General features: G+C 33.6%; 1 protein-coding gene across 3 annotated transcripts in view; it reads right to left on the bottom strand.

Annotated features, from left to right (window-relative positions):
• LOC145937704 (prolyl 4-hydroxylase subunit alpha-2-like) overlaps positions 1–19,964 on the bottom strand; it is a 155,091-nt gene that overhangs the window by 77,186 nt on the left and 57,941 nt on the right. The window contains exon 1 of one of the 3 annotated variants that reach the window (XM_083040983.1): positions 17,976–17,996. The exons of 1 other annotated variant lie outside the window; for it this stretch is intronic. The gene's annotated coding sequence lies outside the window, so the exon portion shown is untranslated. Of the gene's footprint in view, positions 1–5,201; positions 5,678–17,975; positions 17,997–19,964 lie in introns of those variants that run through there. One more of the 3 variants, XM_083040980.1, reaches the window with a different exon arrangement.

Here is a 19,964-nt window from a genome sequence, read left to right as displayed (position 1 = left end):
CCGCATGGCTCTATCTATTATAATTTCGAAGAGATTGATTTTTTAAAATTAATACACTTTTACGAAACATTTAGAAAATCACGAACTCTAACGTTTTTCACGAGAACTTGATATTTTAGAAACATCTTCGATATTGAAGGTACTTTTTTTTATCTAAAAATTGCAGAACTCTTTCAAAAAATAATCAGGAACTATATAACTATTTAAAAGAACCTTAAAACTCTGCTCAAAACTATTGGAACTCGATGTGTAAAAAAATGTGAAGTTGGCACCCCTATATTTTTTGAAACTGATTTTCGTTATCGTAATGACCGGAACTATTTCTAAAAATTATCAAGAGCTCTTCCTATGGTTCTAAATAACTCAGAACTCTTAACAGAACTATGATAGCATAACATAGGGGTTCCAACTTCACACACCCGAGAATGGAATGAATCCTTAACAAAACATATTTTGACATATCAGAGTATCCTTGTCTCCTTTATTATATAGTTACGCACGTTCAATTAACTTTATCATTTATTGGCAAAAATATTTTATGCCATAACTCTTTATCAATATAAAAATTATTAACAAAATAATGTAATTAGTAGATGTAGAGTTTGCTAACTTCTACATATACGCATTTAATAATGTAATGACAATTGAGTATTTAAAATTAATAATTATTGTGGTGTGTATTTATATATAGTTAATTTAAATTTCACAAAATTTAAATACTTTAAATACGCAATAGCATTAAAAAAATTCTGATCAATATGACTATGTTTTATAGAATGCTGAAATGTCCATGATCGAATAAAAAAGGGCGTGTTCCAACCCCTGCGATCAAATCACCTTTACTACAAAGCTTTATTGGAATAATTACTAAGAGAACCAAGTGCGTGTCACGCGTGCAATTCCGCATTCAAGGGAAGTGTGCAAGCGTCACGAAAAAACGATTTTATGGAAGGAAATTAGCTCGTAACAGGAAATTCTATCGTTTTACTTCTGATCGATACTCGCATGAATTACCTATAAGGCACGACAAAATTTGCTCGAAGAAAAAATTTGCAATAGTCGACTAATGTTTTAACAATTTTCAAAGGCACTTTGTCGCATATAAAAGAAAAGCATTATTCTTTAAAAGAGTTTAAAATATTTTTGCAATTATATCTTATTGTATAATAAAGTCACGAGATTTTATTTAAATTATCATTTTAATCAAATAATATTTTTCGATTCTTATCAATATTTCACAAATTTTGTCATCATAAATCGTATACATGGTATAAGCTTACTTTTGCTGCAATATTACTTTGCCAAAATTTAATTTCTTAGAAATACAAAGTAACAACAGTATTACAGATTACGGTGAATGAGAGAGCTTTTTACAACCCGTGATTACACCCGAGATGTAAGAAGGAAATGTGCTCGGAAATGTGCCATTGTGAAAATCGTACGATCGTTTGCGGAAAGCGAAAGATGCTCGCGAGATGCAAACCGAAGGCCGTTATCTGTATCGTAGCGACAGGCTCCTTCTTTCCGGGACTTTAACATTTCGTAAAATTCACAAACGCGCCCTCGACAATGTGTAACGAACGCGAGGGAACGGAAGCAAGAGGAGCGACACGTGCTGGAAACGTAGGTTCCTAGTGAGAAGAAAGGCAACGAGTGGAAAGAAGGAAAAAGAGTGTAGATGGGCAACACGCAGAAAAGAGGAAAAGGAAATAAAATGGCAAATGGTAAGCATGGACGAGAGAAATAAGGGGTCGTAAGCGCGTAGGGAGAATTCAGTGGCTCGTTTCGTCGACTATCATCGAGTTAAACATAAAAGAGAATGACCTTAAACTGGATCCAATGACTTTTAGCGTATTACGAAATTTTAAACGCAATTCTCGGCGAATTGCCCGCACCGTCGAAATAATTTACTGTCTGCGAGCGCGCAAAGTCGTTCTCTCTTTCTCTTACCCTTTACTTTTGTGCAGGGAGTAGTCTATCCCCTTGCGAAATCTCTGCATATATTAGCTATATATATATATATATATATATATATATATATATATATATACATATATACACACACACACACACACAATATATACAAGGTGTCCAATTTTAATCTATCACCCCTCGTAACTTTGCAGGGAGCGGTCATAGAGAAAAATGTTTCATACAAAAGTTTTTTGACTTTGAAGGGGACATAAGATGGTGTCATCGGTTTGACTGATTGGATAGTCGTTTGAAGATCACACAAAAGTCACCTTCAATTTTTTTAATGGAACCTATTATTTTTAATTTCATATTTGTGTAGCTTATCTTAACAGATAATTTTTTTAAAAAAATTTATGTAATTTCCAACATGCAACTGCATACTTTTTCTTAAAAGCAACTATGTGTTTTCTTTATACCAATTGATTGGTCTCATTATTCCGGCTATAAAAGTATTAAGATAAGATTATCGAAAACTGAATATTTTACAAGATATTTTACATTTAATGTCAAAACAAGAATATGCAATGAAAAATAATAGGTTCCATTTAAGAAATTAAAGGTGACCTTCATATGATCTTCAAACGACTATCCAAAGTCAAACCAATGACACCATCTTATGTCCCCCTCGAAGTCAAAAAACTTTTGTATGAAACATGACATTTTTCTCTACGATCGCTTCCTGCAAAGTTACGAGGGGTGATAGATTAAAAATGGATACCCTGTATATACATATACATATATCTCACATCGCGGAAAAAAACGGTACACGAAAAATATGAAGATAGAAATGGAACGAATAGAATATACAAAATGTGTTAGAAATTTGATGAAAAAATGTACATATAGTCTTATGTTTTGCAAAGTTTAAATTTAAAATTACAATAACATTCACAATAACATTAATGTATCCAAAATTAATTATGAGTTTAAAATGAAAATATCTCATCAATTTGTAACTGTCGCCATTCGCAAAGATGCTCTAAAAAGTGAATAAAATAAAAATTGGGTATGCATTCGGTATATGTTTTATATATGTATATTTGTTATATATATATTTAGAGAGAAAAGAGTTGTGTGTGAGAAAGCAATATTCTTTCTCACATCCATCTCGAAATGATATAACGGCCGATGACAGCGGTGTCTATCGTGTACGTCAAAACTGCTTCCTATACAAATGGATTGTTTCAGTTATTTTTACAACTAGGACATTTTACGAGGCGAGTGACATTTTCTCGTTGCGTCAAAAGGACAGGATTATAGCACCAAAAGTTTTTTTTTTCAATTTTTTATTTCGCTGTAAATATTTTTTTGTTAAAACCACACGAGATTTAAAAAAAAAATGTTATAACATATCGGACAAATAAAAAAGTTGAAGTTGATCTTAACAAAATTCAAATTGCGTCAACTTGAAACATCACTTTTTATTAAATCTATATTTTTAAACTTTGATTGAGATATAAATTTGATGATACTATAAGTAATTTGAACGCAAATGTGAACACTAATTTTTCGAAGAGAAAAAAGACAACTTTCAAACTTTTAAACAAAACGAGGAACTGAGAATCTGCAAGTTAAATGCGTTCCAGCATATTAGACATCAGACACATTTGCAATATGCTCCGAGTAAAGCAAGAACAAGTCCCAAGCTTTATTTCCATATTCTAATTAAAATATTCTAATATATATATATATATTAGAATATATTTGTATGTATATATGTATACATTATATGCGGCAATTAAAATTAAAATTTATACATACATACGTACATGTGTGTTTGCACGCGCACGTGCGAAAATTATACTTTATTATATTTCATTAAGTTTGATAGTCGATGTAGTATGAGCAATCTATTTATAGAAACGTAATGCATGACATAATTGCATAAACTGCAGAGTAGTTTTCGTTCAAGGTCGATTATCCAGTCGGATAATTCCGCGATAATCGTATATCGATAACTCATTGTGAAGTGTGTTATTGCAACGAAGAAAAGGAGGGGAGGAGAGGCAGTGGTCTCTACTTACGTTTGTCAATTATTACAGTGTTATCACACAATGGGAATTACCTGGTGAAACGAGCGTCGTGACCGTGAATAAACGCGCGATACGTTATAAAAGCCTGTCCTCATTCAGTCGATCGTAAAGCGCTGTCGGAGAGATTTCTTCGAAATATATATTCGATATACGTATATTCCTCAATCGCGAAATACAAATTTCGAAACAAATGATAAAAAACACTAAAACAATCGTGCAATCGCGCAAAAACGGAATTATATTATTGTATTAAGTTTAAGTGAATAAAACACATAGGTACTCGTTTTTCAATGAATGACAGAAACGTCTAGACAGACCCTATTATATACGCGTATGTATATAAACCATTGAAAGATAAACAATACCACGGCGACCCTTGTTGCTCCGAGAAAAGGAAAGATGTGATTTTGAGGTTATCTGTGTACAGTATATAGCTCATATACGAACGTGATGATATGACGCATTACGTCGACGCATTATTTCGATGCAGTATATGGGGGCAAACGATTTGCCATTTGTTAAATTAGTTTATCGGAATTGCTTTAGAAATTTTGTCCCTCTCTCTTTCTCTCTCTCTTTCTCAATAATCACGCAGAAATTGAACATTGATTCTTCGAGAGAAATATTCAGAATATGAATATTTATTTTATTCTACTTTTTATTTATGATAATTTTTTTAAATCGAAATTGTTTCAATCTACATATTAGCGAAAATGTACGCGTGTCATGGAGCTTGGAATAGCCGCAAGATATTGAAATATTTTCGCGATAATATTGCTTGTTGCAACAACTGTAATTTAATGCTCGTATTATTTGGAAGTTGTAATACATTGTTAGTGAAATCATTACGTTTAATAACGAAATTTACAATATTAATTGTAATGCTAGCAATATCCACCTACATTATATTTTATGATTATTCATAAGCAGCATCCATTTCGGGGAATATGGATTTTCTAATTAACGGTGACATTGTTAACGATATTAAATGCTGCACACAATATCCATTTATTTCCTGAGAACGTTATTTAAAACTTTGAAACTTTGTTCGAGAGCATAGTCGAACTACGAATCTAGTATCTCGAGGTGCGAAATGATGTTTTACGTCAGGTATACGATATCATTTGCTCACGTGTCACATTAGGCACATATTCTATGTAGATATATATAGTCTGAGAAAAATATTGTACATACCCGTGTTGATTTTACGCGACGCCGACAATCACTCGCTCTCGCAGAGAATCTTCGGGAATCTTTGACCTTCGCGCAGAACGATAACGATGATGATGATTATGATGAAACGTGCAGACAGTCACCGAGAATATCGCGCGCGTTAAATAACTTCGTATTCACGACACACACACAATAGTTCACAACAGATAGGTGCACATCTAGCGACACTCACGCGGCTTACGTGACTGAATTCAATTGACTCTAACCTCAAAGTCGGTTAATAGAGAAGAACCGTCCGACGATTCGTCGACTGTCTTGTCATTAGTTCTGGGATCTCGAGAGACGGTAAAAGTGGTTACTCGGCTAGTAATTATATCCCGACGATTAATTTGAGAACTTGGATGCACGAGCTCCCGATTCACTCTCGCGTCATCGACCACACGCCACGAAACCCGACAGTGAACTAACAGCGACGACGGCGAAACGGATGCTGCGACCGGCGTATGTGCCTTGCCTTGCCTTGCCGCGCGCTTCTCTCCTCTCCCCTCCCCGCCCCCACTCCCAAACCCCCTACCACCAGTCCCATCGCTACGCCGCAAGCGCCGGCTCTCCCGCGCTCTTGTCCTGCTCTTGGCCTGGCGCGAGTAGTATTACCGCTTGTGTGCTTGTTCAGTCCGTTGCTATAAGTGAGTGAGTGAGGTAGAGAGAGAGAGAGAGAGAGAGAGAAAATTTACGCTAGGCTGTTTCTCTCGTTCCCTCTGTCGCGTCGTTCAGAGATCTTCTCTGTACATATACATATATGTATATATGTATGCGTGTCTCACTCTCCCTTCCTGTTTCCTATCCGCCCCCTTCACCATATCTCTCTCTCTCTCTCTCTCTCTTTCTCTCGCAACCCATGATACGCACGGGATGCACGATCCGACTCGTTCGCTTTCATTAACTACACTTCGACACTGACAAAATGGATGTGTCGATAATTGAGAGGGTTGGAATGGAAAGTATGGAGTGTATTAATTATACTATTTTGTTTTTCACTTTCTACTTTGTGTTGTTCGTTTGTTTTTGCGCGCAACCAGTTTTTTTCAGATTGTTTTTATATGCATACTTTTTATATAACGTAGAACTTTTCGTGTACGGTTAAAAATTTTTAAATAAAGGATTAAACACTTTCCGTGTGAGTAAACTTATTAATATAATTTTTTGCCATATATCTTAATTATTGTTATGTATTATATGTATATGTCAGCGTTTCAATTATATACATTTATACATATTTATATTCGTTTTTATAAATTCGACAATTAACGACAAATAAATATGTCTATTTAGTAGAAAACACATTGTGATTAAAAGATGCAATTAAAGATACCTATAAATAATTTTCAAACGCAAAATTAAAATAAATTTTTTTCGAAAATATTAAATATTAAATACACTCCTATCATTAATTCGAAGCGCCGACACATCGCGATATATTCGCTTTATGATTTCTTTCTTTTCGCAACATCCAAACATCCAATCGTCCACTTCGTCTTAAATGAGAAAAGTGCAAGCCAGTGCAACGAAAATAAATGAGTAGAGACCCATCGGCTTATATGGCGGCCAAAAGTCGGAGGTAAATGACCGGCGGTACTGAAGCTTGAACCACACTATACATATACAAGTACTTCTCTTTCTCTCTTTCTCATAATACACGCATCTGCTTCCTTGCATTTGGCCCGTGATGATTCTCTATTTATGTTTACGCTCTGGTTTATTCTTTCGTTTCGACGAATCTCTCTATTGCTCTCTTTCGTTCCCTATCATCTTTTCCACTGCAAACTGACCGAAATCTTTTACGATGCAGATAGACGAGTTGGCACGCATACATGATGCATTCGCGTTGTACGAGTATGTCGAGACGTTTGCGTCATCGCCTCTATAAAATACCTATAGACGCGTTTAATCTCGGATGTACTAATTGTATATAGAAAAAAATGCGTGAAACAGCGGGATTAATATATATCGTTTCAAAAGAAAGAATCAGGAGTCAAAAATGTACAATTATAATTAAAACTGAATTAAAACTGAAAATTTGACAGCATTCCGTATATTATACTTTGTTCTTTTTTCAAAATTAACTTTCTCCCTCCATAAATATACACGGTTTTAAAACTTTTATTTTTTTTCTAAAGTAACTCTATAATCTGCATGCAGACCATATACCAAATTTTTCATTCGTTTTTTATTCGTATTTTATCTTTATATAAATTTCAAAATATTATTATTATATGTATTATATAGAATTTATATATCAATTTGATTTCAAGATAATCATGTTAATTAATGTTTTCAGTTGTAAATATCTTCAAAAAGGTAATAAGTACCTATGCCAATTGTTTTGATCGGTTTCATCTACGAATTTTATTCGATTAAAAGCACTTGGCTACTAAAGTTTTCTTCAAGAAACTACTCATATACATTGTCAGTAACAAGATAAAAGGGGTTACGGATCTGGTACTTGAAAAACGAAAATAAACATTTCGCACGCAGATTAAATTGGATGGAGTCGCGTCACGTCAATCGATTTGTAGACCGAAATGCATTCTTAAAGTTCATCGTTGTCGTAAAATCCGCATGCGGCCGCCTATATCGCACGATTTATTTCCCTTCGGCGATCGCAATATCCTTATCATGACTGGTAGACTTTAAAGGAACAGAGAGTCAGACAAGAGAGAGCTATAGGGTACATATACCTAGTTTTTTCGCGAAACTTTAATTTCTTACGACTTTGTGAAAATCTCATCGGTTCTTGCCACGTCTATAATCGAATAATATGTGTAATCGTATCGAAAATTTTTAACAGTGACGTTTGCATAGTCGTTTACGATGACAAACCATCTCGAGAACGCGGAATATCTCGACTGTAAGATTCAGATTTATATTTTTTGTATGTTTGTTAAAAGAGTATATAGACAGAGAGGAATAAAAATAAATTATTATCAAATATACACATCTGAATAGAATATATATATGTATATAGGATTAATAAGTTACGGATTACTTTTACATCGATAGATTTGATTTATCAGCTTATTGTTAATGTTTCGCTGAAATGGATTCGATGTGAACATATAGGAGCGGTAAAAGTATAAAAACATTTTTTAACTAAAATTTTTGACGACTAAAAAAATTTCGAACAGTAGAATAATTGAATAAATATACAGCGAGGGAGAATACACTAATGGATTTTAAAGGGAGCATTTAAATCAAAGCATTCATTTATATTCTCCTTTCAGCATTTATTCATTAAATAACGACGATTCAAACTCGAATCATTCACCGTGAAATTTAAAAACTAAAAAAAAAAAAAATGTATCTAGAGCTACAATACATATGATATGTAAAAAAGCGCAATAGTCGACTCAATCCACCGTAATTGAATTTTGCTCCGATCCGGTGAATTAATGGCCGTCAAGATTTACCCGTCTTTCAATCTGTTGAATTAATTCGTTTGCTTTGGCGATTACCGTATATTTGATAGATCCTTCACCAGCATTTATTAATCACCGTTAAGTCTGTCCCTCTCGGTTCCGTCGTGTTTGCTCGAATTTGCATTATTATTTCCCATCGCACTTTTCTAGATTCCCGTCGTTGACAATTACGGATTACAAGCGATAAATTAAAGCTCGGCTTAATTACGAGCTTGCGTGTCATGCCGAAACTCGTGCGAATGCGTTGCAGGAGGCATGCGTTAAGGGTGTGGAGAAAGGTACAATAAAGCGAGAGGAGGAGAAAGTAGCGACTGCCTATGTTGAGAGAAGCGCTGTTTGCACAATTTTTTTTTCTCTCATCTAGCTAGCTGGATTAATGCGTAAACCGAGCACCTCATGAAGAAACGGCCAACCGTGCCGCGTGACAAATAGTCGTCGGACGCGAGCGAGAGTTGATTCGAGTACCGCCCTTTTTTTTTCTCTTTTCCTCTTTCCTCGTTTTGTATCGCAATCCTCGCTGCCACATATCGCAACGCTTTAACGAACGAACGAACGCGCGCGCGCGCGGAAGAGAGAGAGAAGAGTTTCGCGACAAGGAAGCAGCCGCTTATTACCAGCGACTGGTCCGGATGCTTATCCGACTGAAAAATGGCACTTAAGCTCGAGCTTCTTTCGCGTGGTCTCCTATGTTTTTCATAATTTCCGCGTTGTCACCAATTAAATCCTGACGTTCGCAAAATTGGATCTGCGCTCTTTTTAACCGCACCCGTTATGCCGCTTTGTGTTTTTAAAACGAGATAAAAGAGCAGAGAATCAACCATATTAAACAAGAGAAAAAAAAAGACTACAACCACTTTTTAGGCAAAAACAAACATGGAAAACATAGAAAACGTAGATATAATGATAAAAGTTAACTTCTGCCAATTTTCAAAGGGTCTGATTGTGAATGTGTCGCAAATAATATGTTTGCAATAATGATCGCAAATAGATGCAACTTTGACATTTACCGAAATGAAAGATTAATACTCCGGGATATTGTGTCGAAATAAATAAAGCCGCGTGAACCTTTGAACAAGAGTTATATTCTTCGCATTAGAACATTACTAAATATCATTCGCGGTTAGTGGCATAGATATGGAGTGATATAGACACATATGTGAAGAGTGCATTGACCCCGAGGATAAATCGAGAACGGCGGGATGAGTGACTGAATAATTTCTGGCTGTCTCGAAGACATTGTTGGCAACGTGCGCTCATGAAAAATGCACAACGATATCGTTGCGTCATTGTTGGATGAGCGTCCACGTCGGCCAAAATAATACAAAAAAAAAAAGAAGATGTTAATATCATATTTTTTTTAACTGAGTTATTTGTATTACTGACTGAATATCTGCCATCTGCCCATTCTTTTCTTCAACAATTCATAAATTTAGTCTCTGACGTTGAAAATGGCATATGTATGTATATATGTATTTTTATGCAGAGATTTGGACAAAAAATAGTATTTCAAATTTAAGGAAGAAAGTAAAAAAATATACACAAACTTTTTTTTACTTTTATAATTATAAACGAATAAAATAATAATCCTTTTGTTAATTACAATGTGTTATGTTAAATGCAACCCTTTGTGCAATATTCAATTTATTTAATATACAAATCAGAAATGAATATTTCAAATATATCTTTCTCTTTAGAGATGCTGAAATTAATTAAAATATAATACTATTTTCATAAATTTATACTTTTATTCTATTTACTTCTCTTTTATGGTTTATATTGAATTCGTATGTCGCTTGGATTCATTTTGTTTATGTTTTATTAAATAAAGTTAATTAGTTTAATTAGTTTTTATAAATTAGTACTAAAAATAAAAGATGATAACTTTTAAAATAAATCTACATATGTTTGTCTTTGTAGCTTTTTCTGATTATTTTTCTTGTTATATAATATTCAAAATAATATTTAAGATAATTAATGTGCAATTATATTTTGAATGTTAACTTTTTTTTAATGTTATATCATTAAAAAGAATAAAACTTTTAGAATTATCACTTATAAATTAATAGTTTGTATCAACTATTGCATGTGTTGAAATAAATATATTTTATATATTTATATATCCATCATCCTCTCTCGAGGACATAAAAAATATATTTAAAAAAAATATTTTATTTAAACAAAATTATTTATGAATCATGTTTTTTCCAATATTTATTTTCGGCATTATTTACAATAATTTATACAATAATCGAAATGCGTCCATTGTTATTCATATATATCATGCGAAAAAAAAAAAAAACTGAAAAAATAAAAGTAATAAAAAATATTTGTTTGGGTCTTTTTCTTCTTGTAGGTATATAATTTCAATTGCATCAACATAATTAAATTATAATTTAAATTATAAAAATACACAGAACTCAAACAATGTATAAAAGATAATTGTAAGATAATTGCATTTCATAACGTCGATTATAAATTTTTTTATAAATATTTATTCTGCCTACTACTAAAACTTATTGAAAAACTGTAACATGATTCCGTTTGTAAACTTTGTCTGTTTCTTTTATCGAATATCCAAAACGAGTGTCCATCTCATCGCCAAATGAATTATTTACATGAGTTAATTGAATGCTCGTTGCTGCATCTGATTATGCGCGTAAACCGTCCCGAAGTTGCCATTTGCAGGCTACTACGTGTATGTACATCAGTTGACGGATGTACATATATGTACGTCGGACGTATCCTGCTTACCCTCTGCGGCAGGATCCGTTTAGCGTTCATTGTCCTACGACGCTCGCGGAAATGAACATTCCACGATCGACTGTTTAGCACGCATTTCTGTTACGAGACGGGCGTCATGCTAACACGCGATTACAACGGACAACCCTGACATTAATTGACTAATGATCTGCGTGTCTGGAAAAATCGCTAGGTCATGGATTAATCGATGTGCCTAATTTTAGCGTCATGTCATTAGATAACGCCTTTGAAACTTAAATAATAACAAAAAATGAACAAACGCGTTTTTCAATGACGAGAAGAAATGGCATCGATATCTGTGCATGAAAAATTCAAAGTATACCTACATTAAAAAATTATATAAAAACATTACAGTTTTCAATTTTTATCGTTTTTTATTTGAAAAATTTCAAATATTTTATCAAAATAAAATGATGACATATTAGCTTCTAATGAGATAAAAATATATAACATATGTATGTAACTCTGATATTATTAAATATACACGTTTAAATCGGCCTAAAATATAATTTGAAAATAATTCTGGATTTTTCATCGCACAACTGAGAGAAAATAATGCAGAGCGAAATTGTGAAAAAATGAAGAAGTCCAATTATAAAGTCAGAGAACAGAGAGAAATAGGTTAATAAATATTTCAAATATGTCACTAATGATTATTATTGAGATAATGATTGCAAGAAGGCTAAAATATTTATAAAACGCTAATTATTGTTGAAATGACGATCGTGAGAAGGTTCGATTAAATTGAAATTAGAAACGTTAATGGAATGTATATATGTATATAGCCTATAAAGAAAGATGATTCATTAAAATTCCTAAAAATTTCAATTGTGACAATAAACACTTTTAGAAGAAGAAGACGACAAAACTCGGATTTATTGATTTGAAAGGAAAGACAAAATCGTAGCATGTAATCGGTATACACGCGGGCATATTTCCATTTAAAGGGATATTGGCAAATTAATTGGGCAGATTATAAGCACGCACTGTCAACGTCTATGATGTGCCATTTCCGCCTATGGCGGATAATGTTACGGCTACTTTACAGATTGCATATGGATGAAGCAGAGAGTGGCATACGCAGAGAAAGCACGCTACTCCGTGTAACAGATAGACAGATGTCTCGAATGGACATATATATGCAACGGACGAGGTGAAAACGGAATAGAAGCGACGACGGATAATAAAACCATTAGGATCAAACCGTTGCGCCATTTTCATGCGCGTAATAAATGATATTCGCGAAAGAAAATATGAAAATATATCACGTTATATTTTGCTGGCGTAAAAAATCCGCGTCGCGCTATCAATCATACTTTCCAAGACTCCTAGTTGGAACGTAGCATTCTTTATCCTTCTTAATAAAGAATACAAATAATAAAAAAAATGGAAATGTAACGTTATATAGCAGATGATTAAAATAAAGTTGAACTAGAAAATGTTGTGGAACCTTTTCCATTTCTGTACTGTCTTTGTAGTTTCTCTGTAGTTATTTCGTTGAAACTTTATCGAATAAACTTTCTCTCTCTCTTCCTTTCTTTATGAAAGAGATATTTTCTTAAAAATAAATGTTATTTTCTTAACAAAACTTTTAGCAAAATAAAGCATTTTTTTATTTGACTCTGAAGAGACAAATAAAATGCAGTTTTGAATTAAAGAAAGAAAGAGAAGACACACATGCGCGCGCAAATTAATTTTAATTCCCGATAAAAAAAATGCTTTCTTTCCTACAAACTTGTCGTTTTAGCAGAAACAAATATAACATTCATATACGAGACTATGGCATCAGGATGCCACTGGTAATAATTTATAGAGGATACTGTGATGCTGTGATTTGACACGTTCGATTTTCCATACGATGAGATAATACGCATCGTCGACGCAAACGAGTGTTTTGACTTTTGCGCACCGCTGTTAGTCATTTCGCGGGACGTATCTGATCGTCTATCTATAAACTCGAAAATTATGAGACTAAACTGTGTGGGCACTCTCTCGATGTATTTTGACATTTAGTAATCGCGAATAAGCCACGCGAGTAATGATTCGTGCTGCTGTCAAAATAACCTGCGATTCTTTCTTACGCTTTATACAGGAGCGATCTAATTATTATGCAGCTACAATAATTAAATCAGCTCGCAAATATAAAAAATATAATTTACTTTTTTAGATAACAAAAAACAGAACAGACACTGAAAACATGCTAAAAAGAATTAGAATTTGATACTTGTGATCTTTTGTCAAATTCTCTACTTTTCTCAAAGTTTTATAAAGCAAAATTTTTTTTAGCCATTAGCCAATTTGTAATTCAAAGACAATAACGTGTTATATATTAATAACCCAATAAAGATATATAGATTTCTCCGATAACGATGTATTTTATGTGACATATACATATGTATATAAAAATATATTTAAGAAAGTTTAAAAGAGCTCTGATTATACGTCCTTCTCTGCTGTTCTACCTCACCTCTCTACCTCACGTCGTTCATGTCAATGGTGCCCGGGGCGTTTGTCTAACCGAGTTGCAGTTGAGTTTACCGCGTGTTGCTAGTTGGGGGAGGGGTTCTCTAGTTCTAACCCTTTCATTCTCGCGAAATACGGAACTATCACTGTGAAACTATCTGCCTATATCTGGCGTTCAAGACTCAAACGTATTTACAAACATATCACCGAATAGTGCGTAGAAATCTTAATATCTTTAGAATTTCAATATAACAAATTGCAGCATTCTTATTCTACAAAAAATTTAATATTCAATTTAAATTGTTTATTTAAATATAATTTAATGTAGAATATTAAAAAAAAACATCTAGCTCTTTAATTTTAATAAAATTATTATATTAATTTTATAAAATGGTTATAGTTTTATAAAATATTGAAACTTTATATTAATTAATTAATATTAATATTATAATAAAATAATAATATTATAATCAAAAATAAAATAATTTATATTTTAATATTTTATTATTATATACATATAATAATGACAATTCCTCTCTTTGACGTACACAGTAAGACACACAGAACTCTGACATTTTTCTCTCGTAGGGAAATCAATTTTAAATTCGTCCAAGAATCATTAAAACTCAGCATTCTATATACTATACTTTGCACAAAGAAGAATGTTTACATACCTCCATATATTTGCACACAAAAAAAAAAAAAAAAAATATATATATATATATATATATATATATGATGAATTAATTTTTTCTAAAAATATACGGAGAATAAACTAGGGTTTCTTGATTTTCATACACATATACATATATTTTTTATTACTAAAAGACACAAGATCACATGCCTCATTTGTTCTAAAAGTCTTTTCGAAACTTTGTAGTACATTGAAAATAATAAGATTCTGGAGACTCTCTCTCTCTGTCAAAGAGATACTATCCTATCATTAATTGTAAGTGCGATTAAAATTACCGAAACGCTGTTTTTTCTCAACTGCATTACTATAAAATCAACCGACCGGTAGATGCCAGGTAACGGAAGATAGCGCGAAACGCCGAGGAACCAACAATAAACCAGAGTGCCTGGAGGAGATATGTCTGGAAACGCAACTGCTACGCTACAACACCTACTATATTCTGCGTGTGTGTGTGTGTGTTGCATGACGATGTACGGTGTATGGTGTACACGAATGGCGTTGGATATATAGCGAATAGTCGTAGACGACGACGAGCAACCAGTGACGGTCGACTTAAGCTTATCTCCCATTCACGGATCCGCGCTGTGTACGGTGTGTCTAGTCTGCTCATTAGACGGTCTTGTCGTTTCCCCGAACATTCGCGGCTCAACGTCAGAGATGGAAAAGCGGGAGATCTCTGGATCCGTGATACCTCGGAAACCCCGGTGAGAATCTCCTCACGAAAACGTGAAAATCCCTAAATCCCGTAAATGAGGTGCACAATGTTGTAGAATTAAATTCCTACAAATTAATTTTAATTCGTTATTAAACATCCCCCCTCCTCTCTCTCTCTCTCTCTCTCTCTCTCTCTCTCTATGATAACGAATAATATATATTATATTACTTATATTACGGAGTAAGATAAAATTTTACTTTTTAAACTTATTTTAATCTATCAAATTCTTTTGCAACAACATGTATTAATTTATAAACATTCCCCTATATAAATTTTCTCGTAATTCTCATAAAATTTATAACTTGTATTTTTTTATTATCGGCGATTTATACAGACGCAAGACGCAATATTCCGTTTCGTCTGAAAATCTCAATAATATTCGGTGCTAATAATGATGCTGAGAGAGATAATGAATCTGATTATGGGCAGAGATGGTGTGTGTGTATCATTGCTATCGATACAGAGAGTGATCGATCGTTTCTAAATCAAACTAGAACAAAGCTAATAGTAGCGCCAGCGCAACTATGAATAATTATGCGCGTTGTGTGTGCTAAATAGCTTTCAATGATCATTTGATAATGGTTGATCGACTCATCTACATTCCGAATAATGGTTTTGTTAATAGGACCTGATTTAGTGTCAAATTGCAAATTCAAGAATCTAAACTAGTCAAATTTTGATTGCCATTACAGCAAAACCTCATTGAAACATTGAATTATCATACTTCTGTCTAACACAGAAATTTTTAGATCTCCCCCCCCTCTCTCTCTCTATTAAAAAATTTCCAAGTTAAACACTAGACATAATCTCAAAGATATGAATGTGGATTAATAATAATTATTTTTCTATATACATATAATAATTTTTTTTCTATATATAAATAGAAAAATTACTATGGTAGTTCTCCAAACATTTTTATATTTAATTAGAATATTTAATTTAAATATAATTTAGATAATTTAATTAGATAATTTAATCTACTAAATATTATTAAAAGATTCGCAAAAAGTGAAAAGAAGGTAAATTTCTATATCATCGTTCATCATCTCCGATTTGCTTCAAAATTTATATAAAGCTTCCTTTTAGTCTACAATTAAGATATATGATATTTTCAATAATGCCGGGCAAACAATATGTTGTCTTTAGGAAAAAATGCCACTTGACGATTTTTCCCAACTACAGCATATTGTTTGTCCGGCTTGAAAACATCATATATCTTAATTACAGACCAAAAAGAAGCTTCATGTAAATTTTGAAGCAAATCGAAGGTGATAACATATATATAGAAATTTACCTTTCCAGTATATAAAAGCATTTACGATTCCAAAAATAATGCTTTTCCCAGAGATTATCGTTGTCGTCCAAATCTATCAAACATAAGTCGCAATAAAAACAACATATCTGATCTAAATTTCCTGTGGAATAAAATCCCACCTTCGCTAATTGCTTCTTAGAGTAATATTTTATTCGAGACCATGATGCAAAATTTAGAAGATATGAGCTTGATAAAAGCGACATTTGTAGGATGCATACTACACGGAATGCAATAACGTAAGAACATTAAGAACAATATTGAGGTCTCAAATGCTTTCATATTTCATTTGTTTTTCGTAATTTGCAACAACATAAAAAAACTGCTGAGTAATTTATTCATTTGTTCCACAGTATATCAATATCTGCAGAATTAAATGTTTTATTATCGCTATGTAAGAATGTTTAAAATTTTATGTGTGTAAAAAAAAGAATAAAATTTCCCACAAAACATCAATGTATACGACGCTGTAAATCTACTGCATTATAGTAAATTCCTTCGCTTCTATTTGTTTTTTTTTTTTCGGAATATATATATCAAGAAGAATATCTGCAGGAGTTTTGTCACAAAGAGACAAAATATTTGTGTTTTGTAACAGATGGATTTCGAGATTGTACATATTGAGCTATTTCTATAGAGTTGCTTAATTTTATGTTTTTTCTGTCCGTATATAATTAAAAAAATTAATGCGCAAATATAATATAATACGAACTAGTTCTATAATGCGAAATAGTTCAGTTTTGTATGCAAGTTAAATTTTCAATTAAGAATATCATGTTTCAATTTTATTTTTTATTTATCTTGTTTCTAACATTAACTTTTTGTTAACTAACTGTGTGCGATCAAGCTATCAATAACAGTTTCATATTGACATAGAAAATAATCGAATAAATATTATAAATTATAAAATATTCGTAATATAAATTTATCGTTAAAGTATGAATTAAAATAATGAATTGTGTGTTCAATAGTTTTAATAGTTTAGTGACAAAAAATTGACATTACTCTTTTTTCATTACTCCGAGATTGATCAATTATCTTTATAAATTTGATATTATAAAAAAGAGTAGCACTTTGGACGATTTAGTAAAAGATTTGGTTTATCAACCTTAAAGAAATACTCATATATTCGAGATAAAATCGGTAACAAAATACAAAAAATAAAAATAGCAATTAAGTGTTACTCCGAACAAGGATGCATATATATCATTTAATCATATAATTTCTTAAATCTTTTTTTATATAAAGTTACCATATAATTTCTTAATTCTTTTTTCGGAATTGCGCTCTAGTTAATTTCTGGTTTTGGATTAATCTACATATAATGTACATACAGATAATGTTATATATGTATATATACATGCAATACACTCACCGATACGATGCGTAGCAGCGGAGCTCTATGGTACAAAGCGTTGATCTATAACATATAAAAAACCCAAATTATATGTATATAAAATAGTTTTCAAAATAATTAATATTTAAAAAAGTCAATAATGCGCAATGAAACTTTTATTCGTATCGTAAAATATATTTAATAAAATTACGTCATAAATATTATTAAATTTTTAAATTATCTTTTAGATATAAATTTATATAAAATATAATAAAATTTAATTTTTAAAAAGTTTAAAAGTTTTGAAAAGTAAAATATCCAAAATCCATCCTATGCATTTTATTACACATTTATGTAAAATGAATCGTTATCGTGGAAATGAACGAGTAATTATTATAATTTTGCAAGTAATAAATAATTAACGAAACAAGTTATAAATCTACTTACGACAAGGTTGCTCCGTCGTTGCCCGATGCCACCCCGGGCCTCCTCCTCGTAGAAGCTTCGAAACACTTGCACTCGCGTTACTTTTTTTTGTTCGCGACACGCGGCGACGCCCTGGTTTTAATCATCACAATCTTCGACGCGTTTCGGTAAAACGCGAGAAACGCGAGAGGTTATCCGCGCACGACCGATGCTCCATTTTCGCTTCGCCGCTTTTTTCAAGGGCAACTTATCGCATAGCCTCATCGAACGACGATGGCGACTTCCCCGCGACGCACTCAGGAGTCGCCGATATTCCCGATCACGATCTCACGCGCGAAATTGATTTCTCGTTGGCCGAGAATCTCGTGTAACGGTCCGTTTCGTTCTGGTGCTGGTCAGTGGCCAGTTCCGGGACGCGCAACACGTCGCGACAAGATGGCCAAGTTGGAATGGAGAGGGTCGCACGTACGCCGCTACTCCCTCCCCATCCCTCCCGCTACCACAAACGACTTCGACCTTGGCGTATTGCGTCTCGAAATTGCCACTAGAAAACGAACACGTTACGCGAGATTTCCGGTCGACGAGATCAATTTTGCACGTGCGATCGCGATCACCATGTCGGTATGCGATCACGCGACGCGATCGGATTTATACGATAATTAACGGCGCAAAGACACTAATTAATACTCGTACTTTCGTAGACCGGCGATGAGCGTGCGGACCGTTGATCACGAACAATTGAAAAGTGCAGTAGAGTAGAAGACAGCATTCTAGATTGTGTTCAGAAATATATTCACCTCGCGCGAAGAGCTCGATTGACCAATCAGGACAAAGAGATCCTCGGTCTCTGATTGGTCGGTCGAATGCTGCATTTTGGTGAATATATTTCAGAACACAATTTAGAATGCTGCCTTCTAATGCATTTCCGCATTGTTTGTGATGAACGGTCGTGCGCTCATCGTCGGTCCACGAAAGTACGAGTATTAATTAGTATTTTTACGTCGTTAATTATCCGATCGCGTCCCGTGTACTGATATCGCAATTGCGATTGCACGCGCGAAATTGATCTCGTCGGCCGAGAATCTCGCGTACGTTTACGTCTGTGCCAGTTACGGAACGTGCAACACGTCACACGTCACACGTCGCGACAAGTTGGAGTAGTGGGGGTTGCTGCCGACTCCCTCCATTCCACTCGGCCATCTTGTCGTGACGTGTTGCACGTCCGGGTCCCGGAACTGGCAGTACTGGCACTGACCGGGACCGGTGATAAACGAATTGTTACGCGATATTCCCGGCCGACGAGATCAATTTCGTGCATGCAATCGAGATCGCGATGTCGGTACACGCGACGCGATCAGAGTTATACGATAATTAACGGCGTAAAGACACTACTAATTAATACTCGTACTTTCGTGGCCCGGCGATGAGCGCGCGATCATTGATTACGAACAATTAAAAAATGCACTAGAAGGCAGCATTCTAGATCCTGTTCGGAAGTATATATAAAATATAGCGTCAATTCGGGAATATCGGCGACTCCTAGAGTGCGTCGCGGGGGAAAGTACTCTGCGTTGATACCACTCTGCGTTGATACCACTGCTT

The sequence above is a fragment of the Prenolepis imparis genome, unplaced genomic scaffold (genome assembly GCF_030444845.1).
Source record: "Prenolepis imparis isolate NDT839.2.m4 unplaced genomic scaffold, iyPreImpa1.0 SCAF_6, whole genome shotgun sequence".
Lineage (NCBI taxonomy): Eukaryota > Metazoa > Arthropoda > Insecta > Hymenoptera > Formicidae > Prenolepis > Prenolepis imparis.
The sequence above is the reverse complement of the archived record's forward strand: the minus strand, read 5'-3'. Positions and strand labels throughout refer to the sequence as shown.